The sequence below is a fragment of the Pristis pectinata genome, chromosome 11 (assembly GCF_009764475.1).
Source record: "Pristis pectinata isolate sPriPec2 chromosome 11, sPriPec2.1.pri, whole genome shotgun sequence".
NCBI lineage: Eukaryota > Metazoa > Chordata > Chondrichthyes > Rhinopristiformes > Pristidae > Pristis > Pristis pectinata.
Genome location: NC_067415.1, coordinates 55,580,686 through 55,597,473, shown reverse-complemented (window position 1 = coordinate 55,597,473; position 16,788 = coordinate 55,580,686).

The following is a 16,788-nucleotide window of genomic DNA, read 5'->3' as shown; positions in this document are numbered from 1 at the left end:
GGGTTTGGGTGAAGATGAAGAAAACTGTTTTCATCCATGGGGAACACACTGCCTGAAAGGTTGATAAAGGGAGAAACCCTAAACATATTTAGACCGTGCCTGGAGGCATATGTGAAGAGCCATGACCTGCAGGACTACAGACCAAACACTGGAGAATGGGACTAGAGTGGAACAAACATGGATTCAATGGCCTCCTTGCTTATTTTTTTATGGTTCTTTGATTCGGGCCCTGATGGTCTGCTGCCTCCTGGCTTATCCAGCTAAAAAAAGATTCTGAGCATGTGAATGTAGGGGCTGTTAGGAACGTGGCAACCCGACTTCATCCACTACTGCCTTTCCAGGTGGGAATGGCTGTTGAAACTCTTTAAATTTCTGTCAGCAGTGATGAATATAAGAGAAGTCTCTCTGGCAATCTTTTGTCCAGGTGGGAGCTCATACTGAACAGAAAGTTCATTTCAGTGTTAAAAGCCTATGTTAGACATAGAACATTACAGCACAGTACAGGCCCTTCGGCCCACAATGTTGTGCCGACATTTTATCCTGCTCTAAGATCTATCTAACACTTCCCTCCCACATAGCCCTCCATTTCTCTATCATTCATGTGTCTATCTAAGAGTCTCTTAAATGTCCCTAATGTATCCGCCCCCACAACCTCTGCCAGCAGTGCATTGCACGCATCTACCACTCTCTGTGTAAAAAACTTAACTCTAACATCCCCCTTATACCTTCCTCCAATCACCTTAAAATGATGCCCCCTCGTGTTAGCCATTGTTGCCCTGGGAAAAAGTCTCTGACTGTCCACTCGATCCATGCCTCTTGTCATCTTGTACACCTCTATCAAGTCACCTCTCATCCTCCTCCTCTCCAAAGAGAAAAGTCCTAGCTCACTCAACCTATCCTCATAAGACATGCTCTCCAATCCAGGCAGCATCCTGGTAAATCTCCTCTGCACCCTCTCTAAAGCTTCCAAATCCTTCCTATAATTTATTACAAAGGGCTGGAAATTTAGAAATAGGGAAGTTTTGTTACAGTGGACAGGGTTCTGTGTGGTCACATCTAGAATATTTTGCATAGTTTTAGTCTTCTTACCCAAGGATATAGTAGCATTGGAGGCAGCTCACAGGACATTCACCATGCTAATTCCTAGGATGAGAAGACTGTTTTATCAAGAGAGCTAAACAAAGGTCTGTATTCCTTGGTATTTAGAAGAATGAAGGGTGATCTTACTGAAACATACAAGATCCTAAGGGGGCTTGACAAAGTGGGTGTTGAGATGTTTTCACTAGGGGAAGTCTTGAACAAGGGGACATAGCTCCAAGATAAGCGGCCAGTCATTTAACAGAAATTACTTCTCACAGAGGAATGTGGGGGCTAGATCAATAGAAATATTCAAAGTGGAGGTAAATACATTTTTGAAAAACAGGGGAATTGGAGGCTATTGAGATCTGGCACAGAAGAGGAGTTGAGGCCTGGAATGGATTGGCCAAGATCATGTTGAACAGCAGGGCTGGCTTCAGGAGCCAGGCGACCTACTCCTGCTCCTATTTTTGTGTGTTCTCGTGTTTACTGAATCAGGTTGTTCTGTCCAACTGATCCATGCTAGTGTTTATGCTCCACATGAGCACAGATTGTTTTTGATTTTTTAAAAGTTTACACAGCTTATCCTTGTGTCACACCATTTTCTCCTATTTGACATGTAAATGGAAACTTCTCTTATTTTTATATTGTTTTAAATTCCAAATATTGAAGGTGGAAAAACAGCATTGAACTTATAAACAACCGAATAATCATTCACTTTATCTTTGTAGAATGTTTGGAAAAAGATCTTCAGATCATCCCACTACTCTGTTCTCTCCCTAGAGTCCTGCAAATATGATGACATACTTTGTAACGGTCATGAAAATGATGAAAGACATAACATTTCCTGAACTTAGCTATTGGTCAGGATACTACAATCCCTGTTGTAGGATAGTTCTTTAAGAGTAAATTGTAGCCTTCAATTGTTGGCATTCCATCATTTTTGGCAGCTTAAAATCAGTACTTTCACCTGTCAGTAGTTAATTCAACATTCCTGCTGCTGAATCTTTTACTTTCCCTTGGAGATGATTTTTGCACCTTGACCTAAACATTGATGGTTATCTTTCTTCTCAGACATTAATGGATTTTTAATAGTTGTTTTCATCTTTTATCTTCAAAGTGGAATTCATTACTGAAATAGTTGCTCACAAAAATGTGTTCTTTTATGACTCCTTCCTTGTGAGATGCACAGAGAGTTCCACTCTTCTTAATATTTGACAGATATGTAATTTCACAGCAGTGCATTATTGATACACTGGATAAATGTGATGAATTAATATCCAACAGTATTTAAAAGTTTACTTTTTACTAAAAAGTCATCTGACTCTTCTCCTACAAATATAACTCTTAATAAAGTGATATACACATCAACACTTGCCACACGTTATCATGCTTTTCCCAATGCCCAAATTTATAATAACGTCTTCATGATTATCAACATTCCAAAAATTTTTATTATTTGATGTGCCAGTTACCTAATAATGTAAAATCCTACCATTGTGGTCCAAAGCAAGCTGGCTGTGGCCGTCAGTTCCAAAGGGAAACACTGGCATTCAACTTCTTGAAGCTTAAGTGTGGTATCCCAGCACATCTGTCATCCTGCTTCATAGAAGAGTTCAGCAGCAGAACATGACTATACTGGAAACCCTCAGCACTATGATGGGGAATCCACCAGCCACACCTTGTGTAGATCAGAATCTTAATTTCACTTGAACGGGAATTCCCAACAGGTGATTAGGAAAAAAAATTAAGTTCAGTTATTCATCATTTTACTAATTGTACATTATTTTAATGTTTTTATTTATTAGTTGTTTAATAAATTTAATTTTTAATTATTTAAACCAATTTTGATTGATTTTATAGATCTCTGTATATCAGACTTCAGTAACTTCTTTAAACTGTGACAACTTTGATAGAAGAAGAGGGGCCAACCTTCAGCCTTGCTTTCTGTGAAGGCCTGGCTGGAAGTAGGGCCTCAAGAGTATTCCAGCTAAGGTCTAGTAGTGCTGAGGCCTTGCTATGCCTCGCTGCTTGATTCTGGGATTGGGAGGCCAGGGGCAATTGGATCCACTCGTCAAGCATGATTCAGCCTTCTTCTTCTGTCAAAGAAATGTATTATTAATGTTGGATATCAAAAGAAGCAGAAGATATTAGAAATACTCAACACATAAGACAATATGTCTGGATCCCAAACTTCCTTTGTCAGATTTTCTTGTTCCTTCATACTTTTTTTTGCTCTATCCAGTTACATCCCTTTTTCATCCATCCATTCTCTCCTTACTTGCCCCATTTTCACTTGTTTTGTCTTGCAGATAATCGCTGTTGGTATTTAACCACTCTTGCCCTCCACCCCATCATAGATTTTCCCTTCTGTTTTGTCTGTTTTGGACATGGACATGGGCTCAATCCAGCAAAAGTCAGAAGCCCAGGTACGGATGCTACTGAATGGCTCTTATGCTTTGCGACTCACGTCACCATCCAGGAAGATGGCAAGGTCCAAGGTGTTCCTGGAGAAAACAGTGCTGCAGTCGAGTCAAAGATTAAGAGAGTTAGGGAGCCAATGAGTGCCAATTATGGAGTCATGAGGTGAGATTGTTGGGTGGGGATGGGTCAGTACAACAAGGCAATGAGAAAGGTTGCTGAAGGAGAGGTGGCAAATAAGAGAATAAATCTGAGTGATGTTCCCAGTCCTGGGCTGAGGGCTGGGTTCAGCACCATTGAAGCATTATGGTTCTAATGACAGGAACAACAGAAAACAGCACTGGAATCAAGAAGGCTCCAACCTCAATCTTTCATGATCTCATCTTCAATGATCTTCTCGCTGGTGTAGAGCTAATTTACAGGATAAATGGAAAGTTTTCAACTGCAAACATTGCCCCCAGGCATTACTGGTTTATGATGAGGCAGTAGAAACTTTCCATATCTTGGGAGCAACCTCTCAGAGAAACCCAACAGTGATGACAAAATTCATTGTCATCTCCAGTATGTCAGCACATCTTGGTTGCCTAAAGAAAATAAAGTGCAAAGGTCCCAGCAATAAGTTCGTGGTCTACTAGGCAACAGAACCAACATCCTGTATGCTGCAGGGAACTGAAAGTCTATAACAGGCATCTCAAAACACCGGAAATGTACTCCCAATATTGCCTCTGCAAATCCACTGGAAGGAAAAGCAAACCAACGGCTCTCCCACTTCAACAACCCAAGCATCCAGGCTCTACATTACATTTAACCAGCTCCATGATAGGCCACATTGCCCAACACCGAACCTCCAAAACAGGCACTCTCCTCATAGCTACCTCACTGTAAAAGACTAGCAGGAGGACAAACAGAACTCTTCAAGAATGATCTCAAAGCCTCCTTGAAAAGGTGCAACATTCTCACCAAATCATGGGAATCCCAAATGAAGAGGAAGGTACTGAGAGCACCTTCAGGGGAAGCACAGAGAAAGCAAGAGAAAATGGCAGAATTAGTGCAGGCACTTCCAAAATGACCCACCTTTGCCACATTCCTCATCAAACTCTTCACAACCCACAGAACTGGATAGGAAGAAAGTCATCCTTGACCACAAGGGGCTACCTAAGAAGAAGATCCTGTAATAACAGGAGGAAGTGAGAGGGGTAGGTTTGGTTGAGAATCTTCTCAGAGGTTCAGAGAAACCCGAAGAAGAACATGTCCTGCAGGAAGCATGTTCTTTGTGCATGGAAGTCACAGAGAACCTCTGGGACCACAGTCTATGAATGCCAGTGCTTTGTGAAGTCTGCCCCTGCCCATTTTGCTTGTTCTTGTGAGCTTGTGGAAAAGTACATGGAGTCACCTTTCAAGAATAGACTCTGGTGACCTCCCTAATGCAGCAATGAGCAGCAAACTCTGAGATATGGCAGAGATCATCAACAGCAACCTGAAGCAAACCTGAAGCTAGGAAACTGAGAATCACCATAACCCTGACTTCCAAAATAGTCATAGCAAAATAGTTATGGCATACATATGAGGTTATATTTTAGGTGATATGAGATTGGAGATTTCAGTGAGGGCAAATAATGCAGTTTGAGTGTTGGCCCTTTAAGTAGCATGGTTTCAGTTGAAATAGGCTCAATAAAATCACCTTATGTGCTGTTGTTTTTCAGAACAGTTAGATTGAAAATGTCTTTGTAGATGAATATTTTACATTGTACTTCTGTTGATGTCAGGAGGAGTTTATGCTGAAAAGAAAATGTGCCAGGGGAGTGAAAATCCTGACGAAAAATAAGGAACCAAACTTCCAATATATGCTAAGACACCCAGAAATATGTTGAAGGTTGCTCCATTAAAAATCCAGTTTTCAACTGCATAGCACCATATCTTTGGAGTTGTGGGAATGAATTTCTAGCCCAGACTATGCATAAACTGAGCACTTCACTCAAATATTCAATTTTGTTTACAATGAATCAAACTAAGTATCAGTTATGTCAAGTTATTCAACAAAACAATTAATGATACCTGTTAAATGTGAAGGATTTATGATTTAGTGTCTGTCAATTTGGATGCAGTAAAACATAAAGGTTCTACTCCTAACATCATTAATGTACACATAAACTACTGAAACTCCAAATGTGTATTCATTGGCATTCTTGCTTCAATGATAACATTTTTGCTCCTGAATTAGAGAAATATTCAATTCATGCCCACTTCACAGACTTGACCTTGTAATTCAAACTGACCTTCAGTAGAATATTATTCTATTTGGTGAAATACTACATACACAATCTTCCCAGGTGAATGCAAAATACTCCATATCTGTTCACTGACAGTCACTTACCTGCCAGTCCAGGTGAATCCGTTCCAGGTCTTCAAAGTCCAGCAAGGAGAAGTTACTTACCATCCAGTCCAGGGGAATCCATTCCAGGTCTTACAGGTTTGACTCTTAACAATAACTTACCTGGTGGCTCCACTTCAGGACCGAAGAGTCGCCTCGGAAACGTGGCAAGAGGGCTGGACTGCAGGTGAGGCTGAAACAATGTGGTTACAAGACCCCCCTCCCCAGCATACTACTAGCTAACGTCCAGTCCATTGAGAACAAAGTTGATGAACTAAGGGCAAGACTGACCTACCAAAGAGAACTGAGGGACTGTTGTGTACTATGTCTCACTGAAACGTGGTTCACACCTACCTCAACTGACTGTGCTATTCAACCTGAGGGCTTTCCAATTCATCGAATGGACCGTACAGTGTCCTCAGGCAAAGTTAAAGGTGGAGGGGTCTGCTTCTTAATCAATAACTTAATGTGCTCGGACATGACAGTCCTGGCGAACTCCTGCTCACCCAGCCTGGAATATCTAATGGTGAAGTGTCGACCATTCTATCTGCCAAGGGAGTTCACTTCAGCTATCTTGATGACAGTCTACATCCCACCACAGATGGACATGAAGCCTGCACTCAATGAGCTATACTCCATGGTCAACAACCTTGAGACAGGATACCCTGAGGCCCTCTTCATCATCGCAGGGGACTTCAATCAGGCCAACCTCAAGAATGTGTTACCAAAATACTATCAGCACATCTCCTGCTCCACCAGGGGCTCCAACACCCTTGACCACTGCTATACAACCATCAAAGATGCCTTTCGAGCCACCCCTTATCCTCACTTTGGGAAATCAGACCACCAGGCTGTGCTCCTTCTCGCTGCATACAAACAGAAACTGAAATGGGAGGATCCAGTACAGAGAGTCATGCAGTGCTGGTCTGAGGAAGCAGATGAGCTCCTACGTGACTGCTTTGAGACAGTGGACTGGTCCATGTTCAAAGACTCAGCTGCGGAGAAGCCAGCTGGTCATTAATGGAGTAACAGCTATTTGTCGTTGCTCCTACTTATCTAACTTTTTCAACCCGGTTTGAAACTTTTTCTCCAAACGCAATATTACTTTACCATAACTACAAAGAGTGCCAAAGGTACTAAAACTACCAAGGAAGATGACCCTCCTGCATCTCTGGAATCTATTTTACAATTACTTTGAAAACATATAGATGATTCTTCGAGAAATTTGAACAATTTCAAAAGGCAACTTCAACAGATTAATTCTAAACTGGACTCTATCCAAGAAACTTTACATGATCATGACGAACGGATTAAAGAGAATGAAGCGACTCTTTCAGTTTTGGATGAGAAAATCAATGATTTGGAAAAGCTTTGTAAAAAGCAATCTAAATCCAATGAAAAATTAAAGCAGAAGATTATTGACTTAGAAAACCAAAGTAGAAGAAACAATCTTCGTATTTTGGCTCTCAAGGAGCAGGTGGAAGGTAACCAGCCTACGGAATTCTTTGCAAACCTTTTGGCTCATCTCCTACTATTTTAAAATCTTTGCCTAAGATTGATAGAGCACGTGGATCACTGGTGTACAAACCTCTGACGGAAGATAAACCCAGGTCAGTCATTATTTCTCTGCACGACTTTCAAATTAAGGACCTTCTAATTCGTGAATCCGGTCGAAGAGGAATGATTAATTACCAAGATTACAAGATCAGAATTGTTGAAGATTTCTCACCTGAGGTTATGAATGAATGTGTTAAATTCAAAAAGGTCATGTCGGAGCCTTACAACAAAGGTTTCAAGCCCTCCCTCCGTTACCCTGCAAAGCTTAGAATTATTCTGAAAAATGGCTCGCACAAGTGGTTTAGCTCGCCTGGAGATGCTCAAGATTTTCTGGAATCTGACGATTGAACGACTCCGTAATTTTTTTCATGAATATTTATTTCTTTACTTTTGATAACACCTTACTAATACTTTGAATGTTTATGTATTTTGATTTTTGATCTTTCTTTTGATATATTTCATATATATTCTTTTAAGGTTTTTTATTAATAAACTAATGAGGATACTTGTTATTCTATGATTTTGAAACTTTTTTTTCAAGTTACTGTTTTGACTGGGTTGGAGATACCTAATTTTGAAACATAGGGGACAGGACTACTTGGGTAAACACTGTCTGTAGTTGGAGCTGTCAGCTTTCTATTGGTCGGCTTTCCATCTTTGGGTGGTGGGGGGGGTGGGTTCTCTCTTTGAAAGCTGTTTTGGGCTTTTAGCCAAGTCTGTTGCTTAGCTACCTTATCGGAAAGTTCACTGTTTAGTTTGAATCTACATTCCAGTATGGCTTGTTTATTATCCTTTTTATTACTCACATTTAAATAATATTAAAATAGATTGAGTTATTAATTTAATTAGTTTTAACATGAAAGGGTTAAATCACCCTGTGAAATGAAATAAGATTTTTGCCTATATTAAAAAGTTCAAGGCTCCATTTATCTTTTTACAAGAAACTCATATATGCAATTGTGATATTACACGCTTTTTCAGTCGATGGAAAGGGGTGCAATTTCATTCCTCTTTCTGAGCTAAATCTAGGGGGGGTCTCAATTTTTATAGATAATACAGTTTCATTTGTTCAACGTAAGGTAATAACGGATACTAATGGTCGTTTTGTTATAGTATCAGGAAAATTAGATAATAGACTAATGGTATTTGCCAATATTTCTGCTCCGAATACGGACGATCCAGGATTTTTTGAGCGATTTTTTGCACTTTTGCCAGATTTGAATCTTTACTCTCTGGTTTTAGGAGGAGACTTTAATTGTTGGTTAGACTCAAGGTTAGATAGGTCATCTACTAAACCAGCAGTTCTTAATAAAATCAGCTTTATTTCTTCAATTGTTTTTAATGAAATCTGGTGTTACTGATGTTTGGCGTTTTTTACATCCAGAAGATAGGCAATATTCATTTTTCTCTCATGTTCACCATACATATTCCAGGATTGACTATTTTTTTTATTGATAGTCAAATGATTCCATCAGTTCCATCCTGTGAATATAAAGAGATTGCTCTTTCAGATCATGCTCCTGTGTTTTTATCTTTAAACCTCCCTGGACTCCCTCAAATAAACAGATCCTGGCCCTTTAATTTAACTTTGCTACCCGATAAAGACTTCTTAAATTTTCTGGAGAAACAAATCACTTTCTTTTTTAAAGAGAATACACCGGGAGAGACTTCTAGTCTTATTATATGGGATGCTTTTAAAGCCTTTATTAGAGGACAAATCATCTCTTATGTGGCAAGCATTAAGAAAAAAGCTAACACAGAGAGGATTGATTTAGCCAATCAATTGAAAGTTCTAGACCAAAAATATGCCTTGGATCCAGATCCTACTCTATACAAAAGGCGAGTTGAAATTAAAACTAAATACGATCTCCTTTTAACATATCCAATTGAGAATCAACTCTTAAAAGATAAAAGTCTATTTTATATTCATGGAGATAAAACAGGTAAATTATTGGCTAACCAATTAAAAACCTCTATAGCTAGATGGCAAATTAAAGAAAATGGCAAAGCTAATGGAGAAAGGACAACAGATCATTTAGAAATAAATGATACTTTTAGAGAATTTTATTCTAAACTTTATAGTTCTGATTCTCCTAAAGACGATACCGCAATGAACAACTTTTTCGACCAATTAAATATTCCTACACTCTCTGCTGATAACCAAAAACAATTGGATAAATCTATTACTTGTGAGGAAATCGCCGAGGTTATACGGTCAATGCACTCTGGAAAGACTCTGGGTCCTGATGGATTTCCTGGAGAATTTTATAAGGCTTTTTCCTCTATGCTTAGACCTTATTTAAGTTCTGTTTTTTCGGATTCTTTTAAATTGGGAAGGTTACCACAATCCTTTTATGAAGCTTCCATTTCACTTCTTCTAAAGAAAAATAAAAACCCAATGGAATGTTCTTCATACAGACCAATTTCTTTACTTAATGTTGATGTTAAAATTTTATCTAAAATTTTGGCTCATAGATTGGAAAATATTTTACCATTAATTATATCCAATGATCAGACTGGGTTTATCAAAAATCGTTATTCCTATTTTAATATTCGTCGTTTACTGAGTATTATCTACTCTCCTTCTAAGGAAATATTGGAATGTGTGATATTTCTAGATGCTGAGAAGGCCTTTGATCGGGTTGAATGGAGTTATTTATTTGAAACTTCAGAGAACTTTAATTTTGGGCCCGATTTTACTCAATGGATTAAATTACTTTATTTATCTCCCTCTGCCCGTCTTCTTACTAACTTACAATTTTAAACTTCAATGTGACAGGGATGCCCTTTGAGACTTTTGCTATTTGACCTGGCTTTAGAACCTTTAGCTATCGTTTTTTGAGAATCTACAGATACCACTGGTATCTTTAGGAGAGATATTACCCACAAAGTTTCGCTCTACGCTGATGATATACTGCTTTTCATTTCTAATGTTGAGACCTCGTTACCTTCTATGCTTTCTCTACTTTCCCACTTTAGCCAATTTTCAGGATATAATCTGAATTTATACAAGAGTGAACTTTTCCCTTTGAACAATCTGATGTTATTCAATACTAACCTTCCTTTTAAAATTGTAAGAAATCATTTTACCTATTTGGGTGTAACTATTACTAAAAATTATAAACATTTATTTAAAGAAAACTTGCTTACTTTATTGAATTTACTTTATGTGAAAAGGATCTTATTAAATTGGTCACCCCTCTCTATATCATTGATTGGCTGCATTAATTCTATTAAAATGAATATTTTACCTAAATTTATGTATCTATTTCAGGCCTTACCTGCTTTTATTCCTAAGTCTTTTCTTGATTCTCTTGATTCAATTATACCTTCTTACATATGGAAAAATAAACATCCTAGATTAAATAAAGTTCACTTTCAGAAAGTTAAAAATAGTAGAGGCTTTGCCTTACCCAACTTTAGGTTTTATTACTGGGCAGTCAATATACGAAATCTTACATTTTGGTTACATTATATTAATCATGAGGCTTGTCCAGTGTGGGTTTCTTTGGAAGCTAATTCTGTTAAAAAATTTTCTATTATCTCTTTGCTTGGCTCTTCACTTCCTTTATCATTAAATAAGTTAACTGATAATTTGGTAGTTAAACATGCTTTGAGGATTTGGTTAAAATTTAAAAAATATTATGGTTTATCGAGATTTTCTTTGTCTAGTCCCATTTTTGCTAATTGTTTTTTTAAACCTTCTATGACTGACATAGTTTTTAAAGATTGGGTATTACTTGTTTTCAAGATCTATTTGTTGGAGGAAGATTCACAATGTTTGAACAATTGTCAATTAAATATAATTTCCCAAAAACTCACTTTTTTCAATATTTGCAATTCAGAGACTTTCTCCGATCTCCAGTACATACATTCCCTATAAGTCCTAATAAGAACTTACTACATGCAATTTTTAATTTGAAGCCTTTTTATGATGGTTCAATATCTAAGATTTATGGTAGGTTATCAGGAACTAATCAGGCTCCTTTAGACAAAATTAAAGATGCTTGGGAACATGATTTGCAGATTTCAATTTCTGAGGAAACTTGGAATGAAATTTTTTAATTGGTTAATAGTTCATCATTATGTGACATCACTCCCTCCTTCAATTTAAAGTGGCCCATAGAGCTCACCTGTCCAAAGACAAGTTATTGCGTTTTTCTTCGGATATATCTCCTTATTGTGATAAATGCAATAATGGAGAGGTTTCTTTAATTTACATATTTTGGTCATGTCTGAGTCTTAAAAAATACTGGATAGAGGTACTTCAAACTTTTTCCGTGCTTTTTAAAATATTTTTTAAGTCAAATCCTTTAACTGCATTACTTGAGATTGTTGGAGAAAAAGATATAATTTTGGAGACTTCCGACTTACACATATTGGCCTTTACCTCTCTTATAGCCAGGAGGACTGTGTTGCTTAAATGGAAGGAAGTTACTCCCCCCACTCATGTTCAATGGCTACGGGATGTTATGTCATATCTAAATTTAGAGAAGATCCGTTGTTCAATTTCCGGATCTAATCTGGACTTTCAAATATTGTGGGACCTTTTTTGAACTACTTCCAAAACAATTGAATTGGTGCTTAAAGTACAGATATTGGCTAATACTATTATGTCTTCAGGGCTTTTTTTTTGTCTTTTTTTTTACCAAACAGCTTCGGTCTTGGTAGTGGGTTTAGGTTTTTTTTACAATAAAGTTATTCCAATTTATTAACATTAATTAGTTATCATTTCTGTTTATCAATATGAGGTATTGTGATTTCAAGTGTGACACAATACAATATATTTTGTAACATTTCATTTTTTCTTTTGTTTCATGTACTTTGTATTTTCTATTTGGAATTAATAAAAAATATTGTAAAAGAAATAAAAAGAAAGACTCAGCTGCCAGCCTTGATGAGTATGCCACTACCATCACAGACTTTATCAGCAAATGTGTGGCGGGCTGTGTACCAAAGAAGACAATCTGGGTGTTCCCAAACAGGAAACCATGGATCAACCGGGAGATCCACTCCCTACTGAAGGCGAGGACTGCTGCACACAAATCTAGTGATCCTGATCTGTACAAGAAATTGAGATATGACCTTCGGAAAGCTATCAGGAATGCCAAGAGGCAATAGCAACTCAAAATAGAGTCCCTGGCCAGCTGTCAGTTATGGCAGGGCTTACATGCCATAACAGGCTACAAGATGAAGTCGGGCTGCATAATTAACAACAACGCATCCCTTCCTGATGAACTTAACGCATTCTATGCGTGTTTAGAACAGAAGGGAAGTGGATTGTCACCATCCACCCTGACAGCCTCCAATGCAGCTGAACCTGTGATCACAGTGGAGGACATAAGATCAGTCTTCTGGAGAGTGAACACGAGGAAAGCACCTGGCCCAGATGGTGTCCCTGGCCGTGTGCTCAGATCTTGTGCTGATCAGCTGGCAGGAGTATTTGCGGACATATTTAACCTCTCCCTGCTTCAATCTCAGGTTCCCACCTGTTTTAAGACCACTTATCATACCGGTACCGAAGAAAAGCAAGGTAACATGCCTTAATGACTACTGACCAGTGGCTCTGACTTTCACCATCATGAAGTTCTTTGAGAGGTTGGTCATGGCACGCATCAACTCCAGACAACCTGGACTCACTGCAATTTGCCTATCGCCGAAACAGGTCTACAGCGGATGCCACCTCCCTGGCCCTACACTTATCTCTGGAGCATCTGGACAGTAAAGACAACTATGTTAGATTATTGCTTATTGACAATACTATAATTCCAAGCAAACTCATCACCGACTCTGAGAACTTGGACTCAACTAGATCCTTGGCTTCCTGACCAACAGACCGCAATCAGCAAGGATAAGCAGCAACACCTCCGCCATGATTATTCTCAACACTGGTGCCCCACAAGGCTTCGTCCTCAGCCTCCTACTCTACTCCCTATATACTCATGACTACATGGCCAGATTCTGCTCTAGCTCCATCTACAAGTTTACAGATAATATCACTGTAGTGAGCTATATCTCAAAGAACAATGAGTCGGAGTACAGGAAGGAGATAGAGAGCTTAGTAACATGGCATCATGACAATGACCTTTCGCTCAATGTCAGCAAAAAAAAGCTGGTCATTGACTTCAGGAAAGGGGGCGGTGTACACGCACCTGTCTACATCAAGGGTGCCGAGGTCGAGAGGGTTGAGAGCTTCAAGTTCCTGGGAGTGAACATCACCAACAGTCTGTCCTGGTCAAATCATGTAGATGCCACAGCCAAGAAAGCTCACCAGCACCTCTACTTCCTCAGGAGGCTAAAAAATTTGGTTTGTCCCCCATGACTCCCACCAACTTTTACCGATGCACCATAGAAAGCATCTTATCTGGATGTATCATGGCTTGGTATAGCAACTGCTCTGCCCAGGACCGCCAGAAACTGCAGAGAGTTGTGAACACAGCCCAGTGCATCACGGACACCAGCCTCCCCTCCTTGGACTCTGTCTTTACCTCTCGCTGTCTTGGTGAAGCAGCCAGCATAATCAAAGACCCCACCCACCCGGGTCATTCTCTCTTCTCTCCTCTTCCATCGGGTAGAAGATACAGGAGCCTGAGGTCACGTACCACCAGACTTAAGGACAGCTTCTACCCCACTGTGATAAGACTATTGAACGGTTCCCTTATACAGTGAGATGGACTATGACATCACAATCCACCTTGTTGTGACCTTGCACCTTACTGCACTGCACTTTCTCTGTAGCTGTGACACTTTAGTCTGTACTGTTATTGTTTTTACCTGTACTGCATCAATGCACTCTGTACTAACTCGAGGTAACTGCACTGTGTAATGAATTGACCTGTACAATCAGTACGCAGGACAAGTTTTTTTTCACTGTACCTCGGTACAAGTGACAATAATAAACCAATACCAATACCAATGTCGCTTTCTGAATGGGGAATCCAAGTCAATATTTATTAACCAACATTTCTGAAGTAGATACTTATATAAAATATATCTACAAAGCATAAGAGTTTGGTTTAATTTCATTTGATTTGGGATTTTATTTTCTTTTATAAATAACCTGAATGCTTGTACTGCAGCTAGAAATAATGAAATGATCCAGTTATTCATTACAAGTATTCAGGCAAAGAAAAAAAATCAAGAGTTCTTCTGTTGGCCAGGAATGCTGAATATTGGGTCATCAGAGAAGAAAGTAACCTATACCACAAAAAAACAAGATAATAGAAACAGAGAAACGATTCTTATCAATTCATAAGGAATCATAAAAGTTATGGAGAAAGTGTATATACAGTAATTAGACCTTTTAAAAAACTTTATGCTTTCCTTTACAATTTGTAGAGAGACAAGAACTAAACAATTGACAAGGTTACATTTTTCTTATTTGCATGAACACTACTTGTGAAGTTCAAATTAGACAAACACAGTAGAGATTATTACCATAAGGTAGAGGAGCAGAATTAAGCCATTCAGCTCATCGAGTGTGCTCTGCCATCCAATCATGGCTGCTTATTTTTTTTCAACCCCATTCTCTCGCCTCCTCCCCATAACCATTAACCCCTTTACCAATCAAGAACCTATCAATCTCTGCCTTAAATACACTCAATGACTTGGTCTCCACAGCCCTCTGTGGCAACGAATTCCACAAATTTGCCACCCTCTGGCTGAAGAAATTCCTCCTCATCTCAGTTTTAAAGGGATGTCCCTTTATTCTGAGGCTGAGTCCACAGATCCTAGACTCTCTTATTAATGGAAACATGCTCTCTGTGTCCACTCTATCCAGGTCTTCAGTATCCAGTAGGTTTCAATAGGATCCTCCCTCATCCTTCTTAACTCCATTGAGTATAGGTCCAGACACATCAAATGCTCCTTATATGTTAAAACTTCAATTCCTGGGATCATTCTTGTGAACCTCTTCAGGACCCTCTCCAGGACCAGCATATCCTTCCTCAGAAACGGGGCCCAAAATTGCTCGCAATATTCCAGAAGTGGTCTGACCAATGCCTTATAAAGCTTCAGCAGTACATCCTTGCTTTTATGTTTTAATCCTCTCGAAATGAATGCTAACAATGCATTTGCATTTACTATTGACTCAACCTGCAAGTTAACCCTAAGGGAATCCAAAACTAGGTCTGCTAAATTCTTTTGCACTTCAGATTTCTGAATTCTCTCCTCATCAAAAGAATAGTCTACACCTTTATTCTTCTTACCAAAGTACATGACTGTACACTTCCCTATGCTGTATTCCATCTGTGACTTCTTTGCCCATTCTCCCAACCCATCCAAGTCCTAATGCATATTCCCTGCCTCCACGATACTACCTGTCCCTCCACCTGTCCTGTTATCATCTGCAAACTTGGCCACAATGCCATCAGTTTTTTCATCCAGATCATTGATGGAGAAAGTGAAAAATTGCGGTCACAACACTGTCTCCTGTGGAACTCCACTAGTTACTGGCAGCCATCCTGAAAATGACCCATTTATCTCCGCTCTCTGACTTCTGCCGGTCATCCAATCTTCTATCCATGCTAGTACCTTGCCCCTTACACCATGGGCTCTATTCTTGTTTAGCAGCCTTGTGTATGGCACCTTGTCAAAGGCCTTCTGAAAATCCAAGTAAGTAAGATCCATCGACTCTCCTTTGTCTAACCTGCTTGTTACCTCCTCAAAGAATTCTAACAGATTTGTCAGGCAAGATTTCCCATTAATGGAACCATGCTGATTTTACCCTATTTTATCATGTATTTCCAAGTACTCCAAAATTTCAGCAATGGACTCTAAAATCTTACCAACCACTGAGGACAGGCCAATTTCCTGTCTTTTGCCTCCCTCCATTCTTAAACAGAGGCGTCACATCTGTGATTTTTGGTTTTCCAATCCTCTGAAACCCTCCCTGACTCCAGTGATCCTTGAACGATCACTACTAATGCCTCCACAATCTCTTCAGCTACCTCTTTCAAAACTCTGGGGTGTAGTCCATCTGGTCCAGGTGATTTATTCACCTTCAGGCCGTTCAGCTTCTCCAGCACCTTCTCCTTAAGTAACGGCCACTACACTCACCTCTGCCCTCGGCTCTCTTTCTGGCAGATTACTGATGTCTTCCACTGTGAAGACTGACGCAAAATACTTATTTAACTCTTTTTGCTTTTATGCTGTCCCTGATTGCCCTTGTCAGTCAATGGTTGCCTCATCCTCCCCTTAGTATGCTTCTTCTTTCTTGGAATGAAATTACGCTGTATCTTCTGTATACTCCTGAAACTCCTGCCATTGCTGCTCCGCCATCTTCCCTGCTAGGGTCCCCTTCCAATCAACTCTGGCCAGCTCTTCTCTCACGCCTCATGCCTCTGTGGTTACCTTTACTCAAC